This window comes from Ailuropoda melanoleuca, chromosome 7 (genome assembly GCF_002007445.2).
Source record: "Ailuropoda melanoleuca isolate Jingjing chromosome 7, ASM200744v2, whole genome shotgun sequence".
NCBI lineage: Eukaryota > Metazoa > Chordata > Mammalia > Carnivora > Ursidae > Ailuropoda > Ailuropoda melanoleuca.
Window position 1 is genome coordinate 104655643 of NC_048224.1, and position 26714 is coordinate 104682356.

Genomic DNA, 26714 nt, shown 5'->3' on the forward strand with positions numbered 1-26714 from the left:
AAGGGTATGATGACTATTCATGATAAAAATTCCCGAAGAAAGTATGATCAATTCCTACTTGTATGAAAAAAGTTAATAAATTTATACATCCAAAACCAGGATTTTTTTTAATTAAAAGATTGGCGAATTCTGAGAAACTTCTCAGAGAATAAAATTTACAAGTCCCAAAGGCAAAGACCAGAAAGACTTCTTGAAGATAAATCTCCAGCCAAGAAATCTTAACATTGGTAAATTATTTGTAGACAGAGCAGAGGAAGGGAATGCATACCTGATCATTGAAAAAGTCTATTCAGATTCCTAACTTTCCATGGCTTCATATCCATATTGAAAAGAAGAATTAGTCCAAAAGCAATGTATTAATTGTGACATCAAACATAAATTTGAAGACATTAGCACATGTACAAACACACACATACATACACACATAGATATAACCACATTCAGCTCTTTCAGGCTTTATATTTTCTGCTTGATTGTTTCTTAACTGGTCTCTGCTGCATGATTTCTACATCCTATGGGTTGAATTGTTTCTCCCCAAAAGATAGGTAGAAATCCTTATCCCTGATACCTGTGCATTGTGACTTTATTTGGAGATATGATCTTTGCAGATGTAATTAAGATGCAAATTAAGATGAGGTCATATTGAAGTAGGGTGAGCCTTTAATCCAATATGACCAGTATCCTCATTAGACAGGAGAAGAGACACCCAGGGAAAGTGCCATGTTGAGATCGAAGCAGGTATTACAAGGCTGTATCTATAAGCCAAAGAGTGGCAAGGGTTTCCAGCTGTCACCAGAAGGTAGAAAAAAGGCAGGGAACAGATTCTCCATCAGAGCCCTCAGAAAGAACCAACCCTGCTGATCTCTTGATTTCTTCCAGAACTGCAAGACAATAAATTTCTGTTGTTGTAAACCACCCATTTTGTGGTACTTATTGCAGCAGCCCCAGAAACAGTATGTGGCCCAGGACATATGAAAATTCCAGAGAACTCCATGGCTATTGCTGTTAATTCTAATACAATTTAAAGAATGAGGTTTATATATTTTTTGATTCAAAATTTAGGCATTACGTTTTAACATAATATCAAAATGATTAAGGATTTTTCCTTTTTACCTAATGGGAGGGATATATTTTAAAACTTTTTCCTCATGGGGAGAACGTAAAGTAAATGATCCTAATAACTTTTAGAGCCAGTAGGAGCTGTAACGCATAAAGCATTGACCAGAGATATTGAGGTCAGTGTAGTATGAGTCTGAGTCCCATGCTTGGCTTTTCCTTAGCTCTGCTCATTTAGGCAAATTCTTATGAGTTTCCAGTCCCTCATCTGACTCCTTACAATGTTGACAAGATAAGTTATATCAGGTTAGTAAGATTCCTATGAAAGTATCACAGTGTTAGAATTTTTCTCCCCTTTTTTTTCAGTAAAGAAAGTTACGAAAGTAAACACCTTTATTCTTAAGGTGGAGGGAAAAAAATGCTACTTTAACATTTTGACTCATCACAATTTATGTTAATTGGTATAATTCACTCAGGGGAAAAATGATTCTTCATGCTTAGCAAGATTTTGTCCAACAGCAAAGATTCCTGCCCACATAGGAGATAGCATTTAAATATTAGTGACCTCCCTGGTTCTTATCACTAATGTTTCATAAATCTGTGCCTTTCTAAAGGAATGCCAGTATACTACAAATCACATTTTGTGGCCTTAATGCTTTACCTCACCTCATAGCTTTTACAGGGACACTAAGGTGGAAAGAGATCACTACAACTCAATTCCCCCATCTTTGTAACAATATTTCTAACCTTTGTCACAGAAATGGTTTGATTTTTTAATGCTCGTATCCACAATGTTAAAAGAGTTGAAAGTTTCCAAAACCATAAGTCTAACCAACCCTTCTTCACATCTTCCATAGCAAATCATATTACTTTAAGGTATCAAGGAACCACAATGGGGAAAAAAAAGAACAAAGATTGTTTTTGCTTTTATAGCCTTTGCTTTCACAATTCAATGGTAAATCAACAGTGAACATTTGGTTTGCCTGAGGCAAACATGAAATCAGCTTGCCTGTTTGGAGCTTATATTGTCTTTTGTTCTTATCTGATAACTCTTCAAAATAAGCACAAACTTTCCCTCTTGAAGACCCTCAGCACCAGTGGTAGTCCCCACTGAATTTATTCATTTCATCAAAATGATATGAAATTCGGCTGTCCAATTTTGTATCCTTGAGGAATATTGGTATTATAGTTCAAAATAAAGCCACAAAGAAGAATTCATTTCAGCACAGAAATAACTTCCCCTATAGTTAATTCTGTTTTTATGCACACACAGAGACTTGCCTCCACAAGGCCATTTCTCTCCCTAGGAAGAGGAAATGTTTGGGAAAAAAACCATCTGACTCAACAGATATATTTAAGCACACAAGCAAGAAGACTCTCTTTCAGGGTAATTTTCTTGCCAACAAACTCTGAGTGTCCTCCCGGTCATACCTATGTTCAATGCCAGATTCTAGCCTTACCAGTGACAAAAGAAACTGTCAAGAAGGTGGAAGGCATCAGTAGTGATTTAAAGACATGGTAAGGCAAGAGAACCAAGGGAAAAAGAATAGGGCATGGAGAAATTCAGACTAATAGGCCCAGTTTAGCTGATAGCTGCATCGTGAAACACTGATTTGTTAAAGAGATGTTTAAGACTTAGCTTAAAGCTATTTCCTTTTCTACTTCTTTCATTTTTCCTATACATAAGAGGTTTCTGAAGATTATTCGTTTCTTAAGACAATGAATCTAATGTGGGCAAAAAAGGATTTGTAAGGGATAAAAACATACAATTGAAATTCAAAGTATTCTCAAAACAGCTAATAAAATGGCTTTGTCACCTTTAAATTAGGGCAAATAAATTTAAATGGTTGAAAAACAAAATATTGGTTAGGGTTTCTGATACGTCCCACTCCTGAGGACTAAGGGGAATTACACTCCTTCCATAAAAAGGCGATTGTACGCCCCTTCTTCCTGAATATCTCAGAGCCATGTCACCGTTTTGGCCAATGGAATATGAATCATGTTGTGAGGAGCCCAGACAGCCCCATGGAGAGGCTCATGTGCCACAAAACTGTCACCAGGGCTCTAGTTGAGTGTCCAACTAGTCACCAGCACCAACCTTTTAACCGCGCTCATTGAGCCATCTTTGGAAGTGGATCTTCCAGCCCCAGTCCAGACATTCTAGCTGGTGCCACATAGAACAGAGGCAAAATTCCCCGTAAAGCTCTGATCAAATTGCAGATATGTGAGCAAAAGGAATGGTTTTCTCATGACAAACCAGTAATCTGGGGGAATGGGTCCTTACACAACAATAAAAAACCAGACAGCTTGTTAGGAGGTAGCCTAACTGGCTGTACTACTCCTATTGTAACTCCAGCACCTCTCTTACCTGTATAAGAAGAAAAAAACTGGGGAAAACATAAAATAGAGCTCTCAGAGTTCTAAATAACTGGTCCTAGTTCTCTGGATGTCAAGTAAAGGTGGGAGAAAAGATAGGAGAATAGACTTCCTTCCCTTTTCTGTTTCACTTCTCAACTCCTCTCTAGGTATTCACTCGGATTACCTCTTAAATAAATCACCTGCATGTAAATTAATTGTCTTGAGAGAACCCTAACAAAGGCAGCTTCAGCTAGTGATGCAGGTCACACTGGTTGCATAGATAATGTCTTAGTTATCAGTCCTTTTGCTTGTAAAATAATGGATGTAGTGTCTTCTGTGATCTGATGTCTCACTCTTTGGTGTCATCATATGTAACTAGTTTATTAAACAATGCAGATTCACTGGATGAGTATGTTTGGACTTGTTTCCTTTTTTATTTCTTCATTAAAATATATATATATATATATCCCCAGCTGAATAATACAGAATCTCCAGTCTGTAATGATTGGTAAATTCCTTAGTGTTAAGATTATATGACTCCTTCTATGCACTTTACATTATTGATTTCCTTATAGTCTCGTATTTAAACTTCCAATTAAAATTCAATTCAAGTCTTATATCTTTCTTAAATGGTTGTTTCAATCCCAGGAATTTGGAGTGGGGAGGAGGCAGGGCTTATTCTTTCATTCTGTCTTTTCTCAACAATGGAGATGAAGTATGTTTGAGTTGTTATCTTTCCTGGTACTGTTCTCTCTCCTTCTTCTGGGTCTGCCTCCTCTGATGTCGTGGGCTAGGAAGGAAAAAAGGCCATGACAGGAATCTTCTTAAAAACTAAGCACATATCAGTGGTAGAAAGCCCAGGTAGAGGTCTTATTTGGTCTGGCCCTCTTAGTCGCTCATGACTGCCTCTGAAATGGTATTCTGAAGAGATAGGGATCAATGGAAGGAAGCCTCTTTTTCCACTTATATTCTTAGAAAACTTCTTTTTTTTTTTTTCCTCTGAAGACTCTGAAAGCTGTGGGAACTTGGGAGAGCATTTTTCTCATTCTTCTTTTCCTGGAAAACCATTCTACAAGTCCCTATTCATTGTGTGTTTGCAAACTTCTCTAGTAAGCCTTCTGCTTTCAGAAATATTCAAAGATGTGGGCACAAATTTCTATATCTACATATGCTGCCAAACTCTAGTAAATAATGGCAAAATTATAGTGAGTTTTTCCTCCTCACATACTATTTACAATATTATAAGACTATAATTTTGTATCTTAGAAAATGCACAAATAAAAAATGAGAAATAAAAAAAATGAGAAATGTATTGCTTGTATGCTAAGTCTGTCCTTTCACAATTCTTCAAAATTTTGGCAGGTCTACTTTCTTGAAATAAAACAAAGCAAAACAAAATAAAAATAGTAAGAGTGTTACTGAGATGCCCCAATATCTACTGCTTCATTGGTCCAATGGCAGCAATATCTGTCTTGCCATTCCTTGTTTTCCCCTAATCCACACCCACAACCAGCACTTTTGTTGTTTTCAGTTACTTGCATGGTGGGATTGGAGCCCCCAGATGACTCTTTCCATGTCAGACCATAGCTGGTATAAATACTCATTTACTGTTGTCACCAGGCATGGAAACACCAATCCCATGAGTTTCAGACATTGTTTTCTCTATGTTTTCTACAGTAGAATGATCAGTTCTTCCTGCTGGTGTAGTGACTTTTACCATCTGGTCTTCTGGGATAAGGATCTCAAAGTGACTATGCAGTAGCCATGGTTTTAGCTTACTGTGTCCCCTGGGAGAAAAGTGCCTTTAGGGACTAGGGCATTTCGTCAAGCAGAATCTGTGTTTATGGGGAGAAGGAAGCAGAAATTCCACATGTGACTGATAATGATGGTAAAATGTTCCTTCTACTTCCAACCCTTAGATCTCAAACCCATATATTCCACATAATGGGATAAATCAGCATGTCCTGGCTATTGGGCCCTTGTATATTTTTCATCTTGAAGAATACTACTGCGACTGTAAGGATGTCATAGTCAGGGCATTAGCTATGTTTTTAAGAGTACACTCCAATATTCCATCAGGGTAACTGTTTTCCTGATGATACAGAATATGATACAAGGCCCACTTTATACACTTTGAGATAGATTTAGAGCAGTACTTCACTTAACATCTGGAATTTGAAGTCCCCACTCCAACTAGGGGTGCCTAGTATCAATGAGACCTCAAAATATATTCAAAAATCCTTGAAATATTTGAGTATTCCTCTTTTTTCACTCTACAGATACTCTGGTGAATGACTATAGGTCTCTGAAATATTTAGGAATAATTACTAGTACGTATACATGTTGTAGCATTAAATACTTATTTCTCAAGGAGTTCCGGCCTCCCCTCACTCAAAGGAGCTTCTGTCTGAGGAATGTTGCAGGTCTGGAAATTAGATTCAGGGTTATAATTTGCATTGTAACAGTTGCCATCAGCCTTCTGGTCCACCACTCTTTTTTTTTTTAAGTTCTATTTATTTAAGTAATCTCTACATCTCACTTAGGGCTTGAACTCATGACCCCCCTAAGATCAAGAGTCACATGCTCTCCTGACTGAGCCAGCCAGGCACCCTCTATAAATTTATGAATAAATTTCTTTGTTACAAAGTTAAGAAATCACTGACTGCTCATGGACCTTTACCTTAAGAACACCATAGTCTGTTGCTCATCCACAGATTCCTGGGAGTCACAAGTGTCATTTCAGCCTTTCTATCATTACCACAGTTATGCCTACTTGTCTTTGATGGTTAAGCACTGAAACTTGACCTTTGCTCTTTTGGAATTCTGTCCTTCTCACTGACATGATATTATCCAGTTGAATAGCATTCTTTCTACCATTAATTCCTAGCCTGCAAAGAATAGCCACCACTGGCTTCTCAACAATACTGGTGCCTCCTCATTGTTTTAGGGACATGATTACCCTTCGAGATAATCCTTGGAAATCAGAGGCAGCTGCTGGGTTCTCTAATTTTATACAATCAATTTACTCTAGCTTGCTATGCTCTCAGCCTTTTGTCCACAAGGTAGTTCTGGCATTTCTACCTCGTTTCCATTAATTACCTAGCTTTGTCATTATTATTATTATTATTATTATTATTATTATTATTTATTATTATTATTATAGAACTCATCCCATCAACATATTAGGGCTAGCTCCAAGTATCCTTGACAGATATAAATTATGATATCATAGGAACCCAATTATTAATAAACTTGACTTTATTCAGCCTTATGTTCAGCCCTCATTGATCTAGCACCATCCCATTCATGATCTCTGGGTTCTGGTTGGTTTCTAATAGCTGGTTTCTCCTACTCTTTTGATGAATAATCCTTTACCTCCTACAGCAGAAGCAGTACTTCCTTCATTAATCCATAGCAAGACTTGGTCAAACATATTACTCTAGGAGCAATGAGATAAAGTGGAGGAAGGTATTGTCTTGACAAACATCTACTTCCTGTGAGACCTTTGCATGGTTGTTAGGCATGGTGTGAGAGTTCCTCCAAAAGTTATCCTTTAAACAAAGATTTAGTGCAAGTTGTTTCCTTGAAAGATGATCTTAATAAACACTGTATGTGGGAAAAACAAATGAGAAAGTATACCAGTTGACTAGTGTTCTTCCAAAGTTCATGTCCACCTGGAATATGACCTTTGGAAATGGGGCCTTGCATATGTAATTAAATGAGGTCATACTGGGTTAGCATGGGCCCCAAATACAATAACTGATGTCTTGTAAGGGAAAGGAAAGGGTGATTTGGATACAGAGACACAGAGAGGAGACAAAGAAGAAGGTCAGGCGATGATGAAAGCAGAGGTTCAAGTGATACAACTGTAAGACAAGGAAATCCAGGAATTTTTGGCAACCATCAAGAATGAGGAAGAAGCAAAGAAAAATTCTTCCTTACAGCCTTCAGAGAAGGCATGGTCCTGCTTATGCATTTATTTTGGTTTTCTAGCCTCCAAAACTATAAGAAAATAAATTTCTGTTGTTTAAAGTCGCTTAGTTTATTGTTTTTTGTTTTTTGTTTTTATAGCAGCCCTAGGAAATAATACGGGCAGGGAAAGGAAGGAAGTCAAAAGAAGGTGTGTTATCAAGGTCCGAGCCACTCTAACTTATTCCCACCCGGGATTCTGAGCATCCATATGGAATACATTCTCAGTTATTCCTTTTGAAAATGCAGGAATTGGGGTAATTATTGACCAATTCCCATTGGTTGAATGCTATTTTCCAGGGAGTTCTTCTGTTCCCCAACACTTGTGATGCATTAAACACTCCAGCAGAACAGGCTTTCATGGTCAGTCCTCAGTCAAGAGGACACAAAGACGGGCAGTTGAAACTAGAGCTTCTGTGCTTGGTATTGGTAAGGACCAAAGGGAAATAGATGTAGCACTGACAGTGTCTGCTAGAGATATTCAAATAAGTCCATGTTGTTCATTCACATTCAAATTATATGGACCATCCACCTGGAGATCTTTCTCCAGACTTCCTAGAACTCCTGGGTTCGGTTGGTCTACACTGAGTAATCAGCTAGTAGGCCAGCCTTTTGGCTGCAATTGCTTTTGTTGAGATTCCTATAGAAAACTAATGCTCCACAATTCAGAAGAGCCTTGCTCACTACTGTGCTGATTTTCTTACAGACCTCAGTGGTCTTTCAATAAAACAGAATCCTGGACCTCCTGGATTACTTCCAGTCTTCTCCAAACAGATGGTGGCTGTTTACTTTACACTTCCGTGAATTACCTACCATATTTCTAAAGTGTTTCCTCTATGCCAGGGTGACTGTCTCAGTGACGTGTTCCAGAGCAGCCACATGTTGTCCCAGAGCCACCCTTTTCTAATCTCCTTTGGTCCTAGTACTACACCTGGATTACCTACTCAGACTTCCTCTTTCCTCATGGTCATTTCCATTATGCAGTCCCAATGTCTCTCAGTTGGGATAAAGTTTTTTCATCCTGCCTAATAACATTAAAAAGAGGAAGGATGTCTATTCCTTTACTCTTAGGAGATCCCTTGGCTTTCCACAAATTTGTCTATCCCTCCACAGTGACCTTCTACAGTTTCTTACCATGGGGCTAGTGGGAGGAATTATATTAATGACATAAATTTCATTCTTATATAAACTCGAAATATACTCATGATTTTTAAAAGCTAACTTGCTAATGAATGCTATTAGTCACAAGAGGAAAAAAAGGCATGAGGATATGAGTAAATTGATTTCTTATTCACCAAAGCTATTAGAAAGACAAAGTGACTCTTTTTCTATCAATAAAATATCAATTTTACAGTAAGTGGAATATTTAAAAAAATAATTACTTGTCCAGATGTTTGGTATAAATGATTTATTTGCTAAAATATTTACCATTCACTACTTTGTACTAACACTGTGCTGAGTGCTGGATGGCTAAAGACAAACAAATACAGCTCCTGTCCTTAAAGAGCTTACAGTATGGAAAGGAAGAGAGATATACAACTAAACAGCCAAATAATTAAATAATAAAAGGTATAGCAAGTGCCATTAAGAAAGGAAGAAATTGTAATGATTAAGACTAGAGAGTATGGAAGCCAGCCACCTCTGGAGAAAGAGTTCAGGGAAGATCTTTCAGAAGTTACATTTATTCAGAGCCCTAATGGAATCAACGGATGAAAGAGCAGGAAGGAGAGAGTTCCAGGCAGAAGGAAAATGCTGTACAAAGATTCTTATGTTGCAGGGAGCTTAGAGTAATATTGAATCTGAAAGCAGCCCGTGTTTCTTAAGCATTGTGCTAGAGATCAGGGTAGAGCGTTCTGCAGGGTCCAGGAGATGCAGGGCCTTACAGGTAATAATAAGAAATGTCAGTTTTTTCCCAAGTATATTAAGTTTTAAGCAAATGGATAACATGCCATAATTTTTTAGGATTTAGATTTTATTTAGGAAAAACTTTCTGCTTTGTGAATAATCCACTGAAGAAAGTAAATGAGAAAACAGAGGGCACAATTTGGGGCCTATAGCAGTTGTCTAAGTGAGAGGCCAAACTTTTTAAATTAGGAAGTGTCATTGTGACTATTTCTTCACTGAGTTCAACTTGATTTTTGACTCAGTATACACAGTTTGATGCATGTGGCTGTGCAAGGCCAATGCAGTGATGGTAAGCCACATGTTTCACACTGACTATGGAAGAGGAATAATTTTCTTCACTTCTGCATTCCATACTGGAAGTTTGCTCCAACATTGTGGGAAATGTGATTTAACGGTTATTAGAACTGCAATTAGAACCACCGGATTGGTGCTAAATGAATATATACTTCAATTCTTTATCTAAAACCTTGGGTAAATAGGTTTATAAGATACAGGTGATGTATATAGTACATGGTGATTTCTTTTTACCTAGGGCTCAGATTGATGTGAATAAATATAAATTAAATGTTAAAAGCTGTCATCAGAAGGGAAATTTTCCATTAAAACAAATACATCAAAGAATATGAAAGTATTTAAATTCCTTGGCTTATATTTTTGTTTAGCCATGACTGACTGTAATTTTATTGTTTTCAATGGTAACTTTAAATTTTTTTTATTTTCAAAGTTATAAATTTATTTGATGAATAACTCTGTGATGACTTCATTTTGATTTCATTGTAAATAGTTCAATATACAATGAATTTCTTAGCTATTGATGTGCAAGTTTTGCCACTGGAAATATTCATTCAAAGGGAAATTAGCATAAGGGTTTAGAGTTTTCACTTAATGAATCACATATTGGCTATACATATATACAACTTCAAGTATATATCAATGTATATAATATGAATTATATATATAGATATACTTTGAATATATAGTAGATAAAATGTGAAGGTTTATTTTGTTGTAAATACACCTAACAATATACTTTCCTAGAATTCTCATCTTATATTCTCTCTTCTTTTTTGATAAAGATATGGAAGAATTTATTGTTTTGTAAAGGACACCCAATTAGGCTTTATTCCCAGGAGGAGAACTCAAAGATTTGAAAGTATTAAAACATGTATCCAAGATATATGCATATGAGAGGCGAGAGAAAGTTGTGGGGGACATACATGTTCTTAGATAATATACACAAAGTTGTTTGTCAAACTGAAGGGTTAGAAAGAAGTGCAGTGAATTACTGGGAAATGTTGGATCCAATAACAGGATAACAAAATGATGTAGTGAGGTACAGATAAATCAGTCTGGCAGTTCTGAAACTATTTTTTGAAACATTAAAGGCTCCATGAGTCTTACTTTTCTGGACAGGCTGATGCACAATGTAGACCCTTAAACTCAATCAAATAACCCTGACCTAAACATGAAGCATTTTCTTAGGTGCCCTCTGTCGAATGTGTCTTTTCTCTTATGAAAACAACCGCTGAAGCAGACGTTAATAATACCTAGAATCTAAGGTGACCTATAGCAAATGTTTGGGAACTCTTCTCTGTTTATCAGGTTAGACTTTTGGAAAACATGATATAAAATAATGACTTTCCATTCTAAAAATAGTCTAGACAGTGTTAAAATCATTATGTTCCAGGTTGAGAGAAAGATGCCTGAAATGAGTTAGCTATCCATTTTAGATGTCATCTAACACCTCGTCTTGCACCTATATTACTGGACCAGAACCTGTGTGTATGTGGAGAGAAAAGGGTAATCCTTGGTGAACCTGAATGATAGATCCTGGCTTTAGGTGTTTGCACCTTTTTGCTGTCAGTTCATCTGTATCGCTTTGTTATAGAATTTGAATTAACCAGTATATAACCCATGTGGGTAAACAGGAATGAAGAAGCTTCTAAAGGATTCTCCATATGCTGGGCTGAAAAGCCGCCTTGTGCCAAAGAAGAATTTCTTTACTAGGACAGTAATGTGGTCAGTCTTTTAAAAAATCTATAATGAGCTGTATATTGTGCCTCAATGGAGACAATGAAGAATATATTCCCCAAGATAAGGAATGAGAAAGGGGACAGCTCTGAAAATTCTACAGAGACTAAAAGACAAATAAGAAAATTTTATAAACAACTGGATGAAAATACATTTGACAACATAGATGAAATGGATAAATTTCTTGAAAGACATAAGTTACCAAAGCTCACTCAAAAAGAGAGTATCTCTATGGTTATTAAGTGAATTGAATTTGCACTTAAATATACTCTATCAAAAACTTTTAGACCTGGATGACTTCACTTGTGGGTTCTGCCAGACATTTGAGAAAGAAATAATACCAATTTTACATAAACACTTCCAGATAATTGAATATAAACGCATATTTCTGAACACATTCTGTGAGGCTAGCAATGTCCTGGCAGAAAACCAGAAAAAAATCCAAAACAGGAAAATAGTTTTATGAGCACTGATGCAAAAATTCTCAACACAATTTTAGTAAAATAAATCCAGAAATTTATCATGACTAAATGTGTCATAGAAATGAAAGGGATTTACAATTTAAAAATTAAGCAGTGTAATTCACCATATTAACGAGACTAGAAAAGAAAAATGATACGATTATCTCAATAGAAGCAGAAAAGGAATTTTACAAAATCCAACCTTCATTGATTACAAAGCTTTCACCAAACTAAGAACAAAAGGGAACATAAACTGATAAAGGGCACGTAGGACAAACCTACAATTACCATCATACTTCATGGCGAAATGTTGAATAATTTTCCCCTAAGGTATTGTGTGGTTTTTTTTACAAGATTTTATTTAATTATTTGAGAGAGAGAATGAGGGAGAGAATGAGTAGGGGGGAGAGGCCAAGAGAGTAGCAGACTCCCTGCTAGGTAGGGAGCCCTACAAGGGGGTGGATCCCAGGATTCTGGGATCAAACCTGAGCCGGATGCTTAGCCAACTGAGCAGCCCAGGCTCCACTCCCCCAAGGTTTTAAAGGAGGTGAGAATGGCCCCTCTCACTTTGTAATTTTTGAATTTCATTAGAGGGCACATGTCTTTTTACAATTTTTTTGAGTTGTAATTAAGACATAATTACACGTATTTAAATTGGATAATTTTATAATTTTTCACATATACAGCTTGGAATAATCACCCTGATCAAGAAAATAAGCAGATCTGTCGCCCACAGATGATTTTTTGTGTTCCTTTGTTATCCAACCATGCCTCTCCAATCCATCTGCATGCAAACATGAAAGTACTTTTTATCATCATAGATTAATTATGTCTTTCCTCTTGATGAATTAACCCCTTTAACATTGTAAAATGATTCTCTCAACATGGTAATAGTCTTTTCCCTGGAATGCACTTTGTCTGATATTAATATGTCCACTCCAGCCATTTTCTCTTGATTAGTGTTAGCACGATAGTATATATTTTCCATCCTTTTACTTTTAACTCATTTGTGGGTTTTGTTTTTTAAAAGTCGGTTTCTTATTAGTAGCATTTAGCTGAGTTTTGCCTTTTTTTGTTGTTGTTGTTTTTTAATTCAGTGTGATGATCTCTTACTTTTAATTGGGATATTTAGACCCCAGTTTGATTTGGTTATTGGTATGGTTGGTTTAAATATACCATTTTGCTGTTATTTTGCTACTTGTCTTATGTATTCTTTGTTCCCCTTTTCCTCTTTTTCAGTCTTGTTTTAGATAGCTAAGAAAAATTATGTTTGGTAGCTTCAGTGGCTCAGTGGGTTAAGCGGCTGCCTTCGGCTTGGATCATGATCCCAGTGTCCTGGGATCAAGCCCATGTCCTGCTCCCTGCTCAGCAGGGAGTTTGCTTCTCCCTCTTCATCTGCCTCTCCCCCAGCTCATGCTCCCTCCTCACTCTCTCTCCCCCAGTTCATGCTCCCTCTTCACTCTCTCTCTGTCAAATAAATAAGTAAAATATTTTTAAAAATATTCTTAAGCTTTTCTCCCCCTCTTTGAACATATGCAGTGTAGTTATAAGGTCCCCTGTTTCTGCAAGGCACATTCTACAGATCAGCTGTACAACATAGTATCTTTAGTTAATAATATGGTATTGTACATTTTAAAAATATTGAGAGAGATCTCAATTAGGTGTTTGTATGAGCCTGAAAAAAGAAAAAATGAAGGAAAGAAGAAAAAGAGAAAAAGGAAAGGAAAGAGGAAAGAAAGAAAGAAAGAAAGAAAGAAAGAAAGAAAGAAAGAAAGAAAGAAAGAAAAAACGAAGGAACAACAGAACACTAAGAAATTTTTGGAGGTGATGGATATGTTTAGTACTTTGATTGTGGTGATGGTACATATATGTATGCATCTGTCCAAACTCATCAAAATATATGCATTAAACATGTACAGTTTTTTGTACAACCAAAAATTTAAAAATAAAAATTGAATACAAAAAATATCCTTGGTCTTTGTTGCGTGACACACGTTCATTATTTGGAAACAGTTTTGCCATTTAAACTTCATTAGGCAGGGCATTACTTTGCAGCAATTTGACCCACTTTCAAGACATTGTCCTTCCGAGTACTCTACCCAATAACCCCTAAGGTCCACATTTTACTGATTTCTGCACTATGGGTGGTGGGAACAAAAATAATTCTTTTTTTTTTTTAAAGATTGTATTTATTTGACAGAGAGAGAGAGNCCCCTAAGGTCCACATTTTACTGATTTCTGCACTATGGGTGGTGGGAACAAAAATAATTCTTTTTTTTTTTTTAAAGATTGTATTTATTTGACAGAGAGAGAGAGAGCTAGCGAGAGAGGGAACACAAGCAGGGAGAGTGGGAGAGGAAGAAGCAGGCTCATAGCAGAGGAGCCTGATGTGGGGCTCGATCCCATAATGCCGGGATTACACCCTGAGCCGAAGGCAGTCGCTTAACCGCTGTGCCACCCAGGCACCCCAGAACAAAAATAATTCTTAACCATGTGTGAGCCGCAAGAATTGTTCAACTTGGTGCTTTCTAGGGATTCTTTCACAAGCTTCTGGTCATTTTCTCGTGTACATTCTCTGATCCTGCTTAGTGTTAAGACTCAGGTCAGTGTGCAGATCTCTGAACTCTTTATCTCTCTATAGAACTTTCTCCTCTCTGGAGCTCTTCTCTGTGAATTCTACCTACTATGGTAGTGAAGTGACTACCAGTCTGGCTCTGTTCACATTTCCTTTTCCTGTGCTACAGACTGGAATCTCTCTTCTTCAGGAATCATTGTCCTCTGCTGCCTTTTGGCTAATGTCTGAAACACTGTGTCATATATTTTCTAGGTCTTTATTGACTTAAGTAAAGAGGGTAACCCCATGTTACCTCTTCATGGCTGAAAGCACAAGTTAGTACACAATATTTTTATATTTAGAGAAAATATAAACTCATTACCTTTTTGATACAATTGAAAATCCTTCGCTTAGTGTTTTCTTTCTGAAATATATGTCTTGGAGATGATAGGTGGTCTTCTCCGAATTACAATTCAGTGACTGCTGTCCGTTTCTTCTGATATATAAGGACGATTAACTCCAATACAAGGATTCACAATGTATTTGCAGAAAATGTAGAGTTCAGACCATCATTAAGAATACCATAATTATAATGTACTCTATGTAGATATAGTGTGGATGAATGTAGTGAATATATTTGTCACAAAATTTCTAAAATTTTAAAAAGTGTTTTCTGTTTATTTTAATTGAATATGATTGGGAAAGAAATAGGTCAATATGTAGATAGATCTATTCAATGATTTTCTATGAATACTGTTAAAATAATATGCATTTTTTAAAAGCATAAAAGTAGAGGAAGTTGACATGCATGAAAAAGTACTTATAGACCTTCATGCCTATATATCAATGACAGATAATGAAGTGAGGGGAAAAAAGGAGATAATAAAAGTTGAAATCAGCAAATTCATTATATATTTGATCTATATTCTGTGATCATGACCACTGAAAGCTATGTACTTACTCAACTGAATTTACTTTAGGGCGCAAGGCTCAATGGAGTTGCAGTGTTTGCTAATTTTAGCAGAGGAGAACTCTGGAAAAAATTTGGCCAAGAAATTAAAGAAAATGTTAATAGAAGAAAGAATATGGTTGTTTGTTTCCAAGATTCTGATGGAAGCTATTTCTCATAGTTGTCTGAAATATAATCAACACTTTTCCTTTTTGCAAGTTTTTACAGCTCTTTGAAATACAATTAACCCAGAACCAAACAATTAGAAATCATTTTAAATAACTTTTTTAAAGATTTATTTATTTATTTTAGAGAGAGAGATTGAGAGAGAGAGTGGTGGGGAGGGGCAGAAGGAGAGGGGGAGAATCAAGCAGAAGCCCCACTGAGTGTGGGACCTAATGGGGCTGGATCTCAGGACCTTGAGATCATGACTTGAGCCAAAACCAAGAATTGGACCCTCAACTGACTGAGCCACCCAGGGTCTTAAATAACTTTTTATTTAAATAACTTAAATAACTTTTATTACACATTTGTGGCTCTAGTATCTCTGTATTTTAGGTTCAAAGAGACCCTGAAATAGTGGTTTTTACAACATAAAATTTAATGTCTCTCTGTCATTAGAGTTTTGAAATCACTGTTTCATCATCTTGTTCTCCTCAGAGACCCAAATGTCATCCAGATAATTATCTCACAGTCCCCTGTAATGCTGTTGTTTTTATGGTTCAAATCCATACCTGATTCCAGTCACTGGGGAGAAGGAAGATTGCTTCCAGGAAGCATTCCTTCTGTCTTAAGTTCTAGATCTGTAATTAGCATACTTACTTCTGCTTATAGTCCAATGATCAGAACTTAAGCAGTGATGAAAAGGCTTAAAAATATCTAATTAAATAGCACAGTCCAAGGCAAAATTTTATTGTAATGGAAGAAGAAGGGAAGAAATTTTGTTGTATGATTAGCAGTCTCTGCCAAAATTCTCTATGTCATTAACTTCCAAATTTATATTTCTAGTTGTGAACTCACTTTTCATTATCATTTTGTTTATATATATTGTTCACTTAATATCTCCACTTTTATGTTTTATAAATACATAAAAAGTATTGTGCCATTTAATTGGCATCCTGCAATACTCACTGACCTTCCAATGTCTACTGATGAAAACTCCATCCTGTCCTCCACCTCCCCACCCCCTTGCTCAGAAACCATTCTTTAACTAACTAACCATGATCCAACAAGATCTAGTTGAGGAAACAGAAATCACACTAGGTCTTTTAAATAATTATTTTTATTTTTAAAAATTTTTTTCTTACATATATTTTGAAAGTAACCACAGAGGTCTTTGAAATTTTGGCCAGATCTTATCAGTCTTCTGCCAGAAACCTGAATTGTCTCCCAATTTTAGACAAAGAAAAACCAGAGTCTTTATATATCCTAAAGGCACCTTTAGGACCAACTCTCCATTATCACTGTACATTTATTATTTATTTTCTTCACCTCACTTTACTCTCCTGCACTCACACTTATAGTTTTCCTTCTCCTTAGCTGTTTTTCCAACACTCCTAGTCCTCTCTCACTTGACAGTTTGGGCATTGGCTATCTGCATCATAGAGAATGCTCCTAACCTAGACAAATGAACATTTCTTTCATATTTCACCTTTCTGATGGCATCTAACTCGATCCCATATTTTAAAGTCTAACTTGAACTCATATTACGCTCTACCATTCTCTCTCAACATTCTGTTTCTTTTAACCCTGTTTCACTTCCTCTTTTATTTCATATCATTTATAACATAAAATAAAATTTAGTTACTTATTTATTATCTATTTCAATTTATTGCCTATCACTAAATTGTAAGCTGCATGTAGGCAAGAAACTTTATCTCTATTGTTCACTAATGTATCCTAATACTGAGAACAATGTCATATGATAATTCTCAATAAATATATATTGAAGTGAAAAATAAGTAAGTGAATTTCCTGTATAGAAATTTCCATGTGTTTTTTTAAATTACTTTACAGAACTGTTTCCTTTTGTCTTTCTAATCCAATTCTTAGATCCAAGACAAGCTTCAGTTTTTAAATCTGAATTTCAATGAAAAACAAACATCCACATTGGCCTCATTAACAATAGAATTTGTCCTCAATGTAATATACTTAGAACTGTTCTGTTCGTAGTTTCATATTATTTTGTCAACAGCTTATAGCAATTATGGAAATTTTAATACCTGAAGTTTTCTAAAGAACCTTTGTGGTATACATTCCATTTCTAGGAAGGAGCCATTTTTCTTTTAAAAACATCTATAGCTGTGGAAGCAAAATCAATTTTCATTAATAACTACGTAAGTAGGAATCTGTTTCATTTTGTATGTCAAATTTTAATCATAACATTCTACTGGCAGAAGTTAAATCACCCAAAAACATTAATTTTCCTAACCTAAATGGAAATATCTCTAAAGATATTTTCAAAGTATTTCATTCATCCATCTAAGAAACCGTCAGCGAACATTTATTGAGCTAGTTTAATACTATATTAGTTACTAGTCTAACCCATGAGGACATATCACTTTTAAAAAATGGATCCTATATGTTGGCTAATTGAACATAATAAATAAAATTTTAAAATTAAAAATAAATTAAAAAATGGGTCCTCTTGGGAAAAGAATTGAATAATGGCATTACTGAAGAGTAATATTCTACAGGAATTCAAGATGATTGGATATGAATGGTATGGGAGGATGAAGTTCCTTTCTGCAACTGTAAAAATATGGTGCTCTTCATCAAACAGAGCTATCAAGGGTAGAGCAGGTTTCAGAGAAATGATGAAGTTTGGTTTTGGGATGTTAACTTTGTGTTTCCTCTGAGACATTTGTGTAGATGATTTAGGCTCAGAGTTCAGGCAAGAGTTCTGTGATAGAAACATAATGTTGAAGTTACTATCACACTAGGAGAAAATTAAATGATACAAGCAAGAATCCATAGAGAGAGAATAGCCACTGAGTCTGAAGGAACACTTAAATTTAAACTACATACAGAGGGGCGCCTGGGTGGCACAGCGGTTAAGCATCTGCCTTCGGCTCAGGGCGTGATCTAGGCTTTATGGGATCAAGCCCCACATCAGGCTCCTCTGCTATGAGCCTGCTTCTTCCTCTCCCACTCCCCCTGCTTGTGTTCCCTCTCTCGCTAGCTGTCTCTATGTCTGTCAAATAAATAAATAAAAAATCTTTAAAAAAAAAATAAATAAACTACAGACGGAAGTAAAAAACAGTAAAGGAGAGCAATCTGTCATGATCAGAGAGTAGGAGTAGGATGAGGAAGTACACACACTTCCTCAGGTTCATTAAAGATAAGCGCTGTGGGGGCTCCTGGGTAGCACAGTCGGTTAAGCTTCCAACTCTTGGTTTCAGCTCAGGTCATGATCTTAGGGTCCTGAGATAGAGCCCCACATCTGGCTCCACACTGAGCATTGGAGCTTCTTAAGATTCTCTCTCTCTCCTTCTGCCCCTTGCCACTGCTCACTCTCTTTCTCTCTTTAAATAGATAAATAAATAAATAAATTAAATAAATTAATTAATTAATAGATGTTATGTTTATCCATCTGTGTAATATGGTGATTGGAAAAAAGGATGCAATAAAGTATTATTGAATTAAATTTTCTTACTTTACGTAGCAATATGTTAAGTATCTTTTAATAACATTGAACTTATTTTTTTCAAATTTTGTCAAAAATGATATTTATCTGGATTTTGGATTATCCTTTATGATTTATTCTAATAAATAAAATGCCACAGCCAAAAGGTATAAACAATTTTAAAATTGTTGATACATATTTTCAAGATTTCCAAAAAGGTTTATAGCTTCACTATCTTTTAATGCAGAAAGGCACTACAAACATTGACCACTATCTTTTTGTTTCTTTTTAATTTAGCTAATTTGGGGGCTAAGCTAATTTTGAATACTCTTATTATTATAGTTTAATTTCTTGGACTTCTTAAGGTGGTAGAATTTTTTTTTCCATGTTACTGTCTATAAGCATTTTTCATGTCCTTTGAGTCAGGGAATATTCCTACCATGAAAAAGATTAAAGAATGTAATACAGCTTTCATATTAAGAAAATGTTCAGCTACATTTTTAATTGAATAAATTATTAGTTTCTCTATAGTAAACACTGATGTGGAGAAATACGAAATCTTGCATAAATGTTATGAAATTTTATGAGTAAAAACAAATCCCTGATGCATTTTAATATTTGTACAATTTTTAATGTTATGCATTTATATTCTATGAGAACAGAATTAATACATTTCTTTATTATATATGTATCTATGTATATATGTAAACACACACACACAGTTATTTAGAGCAATTCAGTAAGCATTTAGTATGGTATGGCAATGATATCTCCTTGTTTATCATCCTTTCTAAATATAAATTACTTATGTAAATAGTACAATGTAAAATGTTACCAGAAAATCTAGTTGAAATTAAATCTACTTAATCATTTCTGCCTGAAAGATTTAATAATGTTCGATGACTTTACATTTTGCCTCTTTCTTCTACATGCTGCATCATGGTCATGTTTTCTGAATATATTATGTATCATTGGTTCTATGTGCCAGACACCAGTGATTTCACCATGGTATACTGAACCTAATTCTCTTACAATACATATTCTATTCCATTAATTTTGGTGTTTTTATAAGGATTTATTCCCATGCCAATATTATTTATGTAGTAATTCTTCTTTGAGTTGAAATATTCAACAAAGAATAGTCACAACCATTCCTTCACATATTTTCTGATACATTACCTAGCTACATCCAAAAATCAATCCCAAGTAAATCACATTTTTAATTATATTACCAGTTGTTTTTAATAAAAATATATTGTCTTCTTTTCTTTTTACTTTTTTCTTTCTTTTTGATATTGTTGTTGGTTGTGGTGTTTTGATTTCTTGCCTTGCCAAGTCAAATTCCACTCCAGGAAGGATTCACTCAGTGAATCTAAATTCAAGCAATAAAAAAATGTACTCTCTACTCACTTCTATTTATTTGTCTGTTCTCCCATGCTCACATCTGATTTCCCAGAAGCAAATTTAAGCAAAGAGAATTACTTACATGTCTTGAAAAAAGTTTAAAAAGCCAGGCTGAGGTCTCCAGTAATATACAATATATATGTATGAATGTAGGTGTGTGTGTATCTTTATATGTGTGTGCTTGTGTGTAGATAAATTAATCAATAGATAGATTTTATTTTTTACTGCAAATTTACTTTTTGTGATTCTGCTCACTCTCCTGATTTGTGTTTTGACTGACCAATTTCTTTGTCATGTTTTGCAATAAGGATAGCTAAAACAGTTATACTGAATTTATAATTCAATTTTCAACTCTGTGATCTAACTGTAAGACCAACATTTTTGACCACTTATCTAGTAATATCTGTCTTTAGTCATTCAAGGGATGGGAAAGTAAAAAACATAGTAGCACATATACTTCATGAGAGATGGTACCTTTTCTGTTTTTTCTCACCACTGTAATTTTAGTGTACATTTACAGTACCAAGCACAATGAGTGTTTATTCAGTAAGCACAGTGAATTATTGTTCTCTGAACTGGTGAGTTACAATGAGAAATTTAACATCAAGAAAAGAGAAAAAAGAAAGAATGCCTAATTATCCAAATCATCCCATGTTTCTGTGTCCTTACCTTCTTTCCTCTCCATTCTTTTAGCCACATCTCTGTCACCAAATTTTCAGGATGGCAATAGAAGTGCTATATTATAAGCATTATGTTGAGCGGCATTAAATTTATTTTGGTAGAAATAAATCATTTCTCATAACAGTTAAACTTTTTATTTTCAAGATGATCTTCTTGGAAACCTCATCCTAATGCATGTGGCATATCATTCTTATTGTGGATGTATTACATATTCCCTAAGGACCCTTTTACACTATCATAGGCAGCATCCTTTCCCTGCAAAAACTCTGACCTGTTCTACAATTCATCCACAAACCTCATAGGAAGCAATGTCTAACTCAAGCTGAAATACTTCAAGTGCCAAAAAAATTTTAGAGTTCCTTTCTCCAGCACATTACTCTTTAACTAGCAAAATTCCTGGTAGGTATTTACTTATTTATGCCATTTTCATTGTTGGTTTAGAGCACTTATAAAACTAGAGCAGCTGTAGGATCTATATTACATCAATAATTGATAGTGCTGTATGGACACTGTGAAAGATTTTTGTCTGCAGATAGAAGCACCTGGGGAAAAGAAGCTGTGGATCAAAGTAAGCTCATTCAGATCTCTAACAAAGTAGCTAATAAAAGGGAGATGAGAGACTGGGGAAAGACTGATCTTAACTAAACAGGTTTAAAAACCGACAGTACCTCCATTCCAATCAGAGATTGTTAATTTCTAAATGATACCTTTAGAATATAGCTCTGAATATAGCTCTGATTTTCTCCTAAGATTTTTCTAGCTAAAAACCCATTTTCAGGACTAATTATTTCTGCATTTCAAATACAAATTACTATTGCAAAATATGTTATGATGTAAGTATGCCACAGTTCATCCGATTTCAAATACTCTCAATTTTATAGGCATTGCTTTCCTTCTAGCTTGTTTTTTTGCTGTTAAGCCTAATACTGCAGTAAACAATTCTGTACATATCTACTGACTGAGCCACCCAGGTGTCACAATTCTGTACATATCTACTAATGAACATGAACAAGTTTTTTTTCCCTATATGAGAATAAATTTGGGTTATATATATGTTCGATTTTACAAGATCATGTATATAAGACCTATAGGGAACCACATAGATGACTCATAGAAATATAACATTGTGTGAAAAAAGAAAACTGCAGAATAACACATAAAAACTTCTGATACAAACTTTATTAAAAAAAGCCAAAATAGCAGTGTATTTTTTATAGTACACATATAAGTTTAAACGATTTAAAAATTCTTAGGATGTATAAAAACAAAATTTCCACTAGTGGTGACATAGGGAGAGGCAGGGAAGAAATGGAGAAGATTGCGCACTAAAGATATAGGCAACCTTCTAGGGGTTGGTTAGGTGGTTGGATCAAGAGTAATGTTTATATCGAACATGTTATATGTACAAATACATGTATTACTTAAAAATTAAATAAATTGCTATGATTTTTCAATGATTTTTTTTCTGAAATAACACAAATAATTTTTTTTCACTATTTGGTATATTGAGNCATGTTATATGTACAAATACATGTATTACTTAAAAATTAAATAAATTGCTATGATTTTTCAATGATTTTTTTCTGAAATAACACAAATAATTTTTTTTCACTATTTGGTATATTGAGGACACCTATAAATGGTCCATCAGAGAAACTGTGTAGATGGATGTATAGAATCATATTAATAGTAGCATGTATGAAATGGCAAATTAATAAAACACGAAGATCTGTAATGACCACAGGAGTATTTATATGATAATGATAGAAAGTATTTTGTATCATTTGATAATGATAGTGATAGAAGTATTTTGTTGTAATTTCTTTTTTGAACAATGGAAGATCTGTTTTGAATAAGAAACAATGCTTAAAGCCCTCTTACAACTGCTTCTTTGTGACTCCAGAGGGAGTAGAAGAGAATGCTCAAAAAGGAAAGATCTGTAAAGTTCTCCTCTCCTGGAAGATCGGTTGTGCCAAACACAGATCCACCAAGAATACCTAACTTAGATATCAGTTTACTAGATAGAGTGGCCAGCAACTAGGGATGGGAAAGCTGGACAAGGATTCAAATGCAATCTCTAAGGGAGCATTCCATAGTGCTTACTTTTTGTAGTAGTGATTTCTAAACACTAAAAAGTTTATGTGATGTAATGCCTGAATAATACTTTTTATTGTATTCAGATTTCACATTGGTCTAAAACCAATGTTTATTGTCTCAGTAGGTTTTGAATACTTCATGTACTAAATAAATCTTAAAGAGTTCCTTCTAGTCTTGAGCTATAAATGAAATAATTAACTACTTATTAATCTGGATCCCGCAGTCTGTTTTGTACATTAAGTATTCATCAAGTGAATTCTTTTGTACTCTTTTATATTATAAAAATTAAAAAAAAAGCCAAAACTTCACTGAGAATCTTGGAGGTCTATGAGACTCTTCCTGCCTTTACACACACACACACACACACACACACACCACACACATACACACACACACACATACACACACAAACACATACACAAACACACACATACAGACACACACACTGGCAGCTCTACCACTCAGAAGAATATAGTAATGGCAGTTTCAGCTTATAGAAAAGATAAAAACTCAGCCTTTGGGGCTGGAAATTGCCATATAGCCTATTAAGATTTTTTTCTCAGCATTTTTATTGCTCCGCTCTGATGGAAAAAAAATGAGAATTACTGCCAAAAAGCAAAACTCGCCGAGTTTTTATGATCCTCACTGTGTTGCCTGTTGTTTTAATATCTATAAAATTTCAGAATCTATCCACACAAATGTAAAAATAGAGAAAAGAACTAAGATCCTTTATATCGGGTGGGGGAGTGTTGTTTAGTTTTAAACAAACTCTCTATTAAGAGCTCTATAATAGAAAAGCAAATGCTTGAAGACTTTAGATACTGTTGCCAGAACTATTGCAGGAGCCTTTTGTTTCCTGTAAATTGGACAATGGCTATGATAACTGAGTCTAGACAAGTTACATTTTTTTCTTCTATGCAACTTTAGAGTATGTTAAAATTAGAGAATAAATTATATCCTATTTTTTAAAGATTTATTTATTTATTTGCAAGAGCCCACGTGCCAGTGAGCAGGGGAGGGGCAGAGGGTGAGAAAGAATCCTCTAGCAGACCCCAATGAGTGTGGAGGAGCCCAGTGTAGGGCTCGATCACAGGACCCTGAGATCATGACCTGCACTGAAATCAAGAGTCCACCCAGGCACCCCAATTATATTATATTTATATAGCATTTGTCTTGTTCTTTTTTCCACTGGTTTAGATGCAGTTTAATTCCAGCTGTTAATCTCCTAAATCAGATCTTAATGTAAACCTGAGTTTAAAACAGTTACTTCATTACCAATGATTTATGATACCTACATGCTGCAGTGGAGGAAAAGAGTGTGGCAAATACCCTATTAGATAAATTTATGTATTTGTTTCATGTACTGGACAAGCGTCTCCAAATATTTTATTAGATTTTTCAATGTAATGATAGACCAAAAGGTTTTATCTTAGCGTATCCTTATCCTTTTTAGAATTTTGAAGATGAAAATAGTGAACATTTGAATTAAAGCAAACTTTTACATTGAAGGATGTATAGAACTTATTTTATGGGATTGTTAAAGTCAAGAACAGCCCAAGACACTAACAGTCTCTACATAATTTCAAAATAATGGAATGTAATAATGTATAATGTTGTCCTAAATTTTCTTTTCTTCAGCACAGAATACAAATTTCATAGAAATTAGAGGAAATTTTTCCACTCTCTACCCACATTTTCTCCCAGAGCACACCCTAGGGGACATCAAAGCAACTGTTATACTCACTCTTAGTTTCAGCCAGCTGAGGCTTGACAGGAATAATCTACTTGAAGTAATTTTCTCTGCTAGCATTTTATACTTATCACTGTCAAGTAGTTATTATCATTGACATCTGGCAGAATTTCAGAATCTATCATATTGTCTAACACCTGCCAAGGTTTATGTGTAAGACTCAGAAGTTTATTAAGGACTACTCAAATTAGTTACTATTTCATTAATGATTTTACAATACTCATATATACCCATGCTCTAACAGCCACATATTTTTACACTTCAAATATTTCTCCATGAAATTTTTAAAAATCTAAACACCATTGTTGAATGGTAACATATTTATTAGTCTAAAATCTATGTAACCAGCTCATGTTTCTGGTCTTCTTATATTTACTCTACTTCCAGAAGAGATGGGGGGCAGTCATTAAAAATGACTCACACAATACAAAATTTAATTCATATATGTTGATATCTAAGTATTTTATCAGTCAGTACGCTTTGTGGTATAAAGTGTATTTTAAGAAGCCAGGGGTGCCTGGGTGGCCCAGTTGGTTAAGCGTCTGACTCCATCTCAGCTCAGGTCTTGAACTCAGGGTCATGAGTTCAAGCCTCACGTTGGGCCCCACACAGGGCATAGAGCCTACTTCAAACAAAAAAACAAAACAAATGAAGAGTGTAGCTAAAATATAATTGGTATTAGGTACCATTTATTTTTAACATTTTAACTAGTATAACTATTAGTCTTATGTTTATAACTTCTCATTCTCTACTGAAACTGGGAATTCACACTTAATTTCATCTCCTTCTCCATATTCCCTCCCAGATTCGGGGACCAGGGAAGACACCAAACAGACCTCCCACCATCCCATCAGTCTCTCCCCCATCACCTCCAGCCTGGGCCAGGCAGAGAAAGGCAGCTTCTAACACCCACTGCACTGTGTAACCACTGTGCAACAGCCATCCTGGTGCCTCACTTTCCCCATCTGTAAAATGGGTACCCATAGCTACTGGTGGGATACTTTGGGATATCAAGGGGCAGAGCACAAGTCACACCAGAAACTGCTTTTTATACATTTTGTACAAGGACCACTTTGGAAACAAATGCATTTCCAGTCGATTTTAGTAAATGGCAGTACCACCCCACATGCANCATAGCTACTGGTGGGATACTTTGGGATATCAAGGGGCAGAGCACAAGTCACACCAGAAACTGCTTTTTATACATTTTGTTCAAGGACCACTTTGGAAACAAATGCATTTCCAGTCGATTTTAGTAAATGGCAGTACCACCCCACATGCAACACCAGTTCAGGGTGAGAATTTTCTAATAAACCTTTTCTAATATTAAAAAAAAATACACAGAGTAGATTTTTTGTAGGATTGATGAAAATATATATCTTCCTTAACTTTGGTGATTATGGCAGCTTTGGATTTTGCCCTATGGAAGCTAAAAGCATCCCTGTATGCTGCTGTTAGCCACACTGATTATTATATCTTTAACAATTAGGAAAGTTTTTGCATACTTGATCATAATTTTTACAATTTAAAGTTTTTCCCTCAATATTTTTTTAATTCATAACAATGAGGAGAACATTGGTTATTTGAGATATTTTATGGTTGCATATAAATTTGAGGATTATTTTCTCTATATCTGTGAAAAATACTATTAGGACTCTGATAGAATTTCAACTAAATCTATAGATGACTTTGGGTAATCTGGACCTTTTAACAATATTAGTTCTTCCAATCCATGGACATAGAATACCTTTCCATTTGTTTGTTTCTTCTTTATTCTTTTCATCAAAGTCTTGTAGTTTCTTATACGGTTCTTTCATTTCCTTAAACTTATTCCTAAGTATTTTATTGTTTTTGATGCTATTAGAAGACAGTTT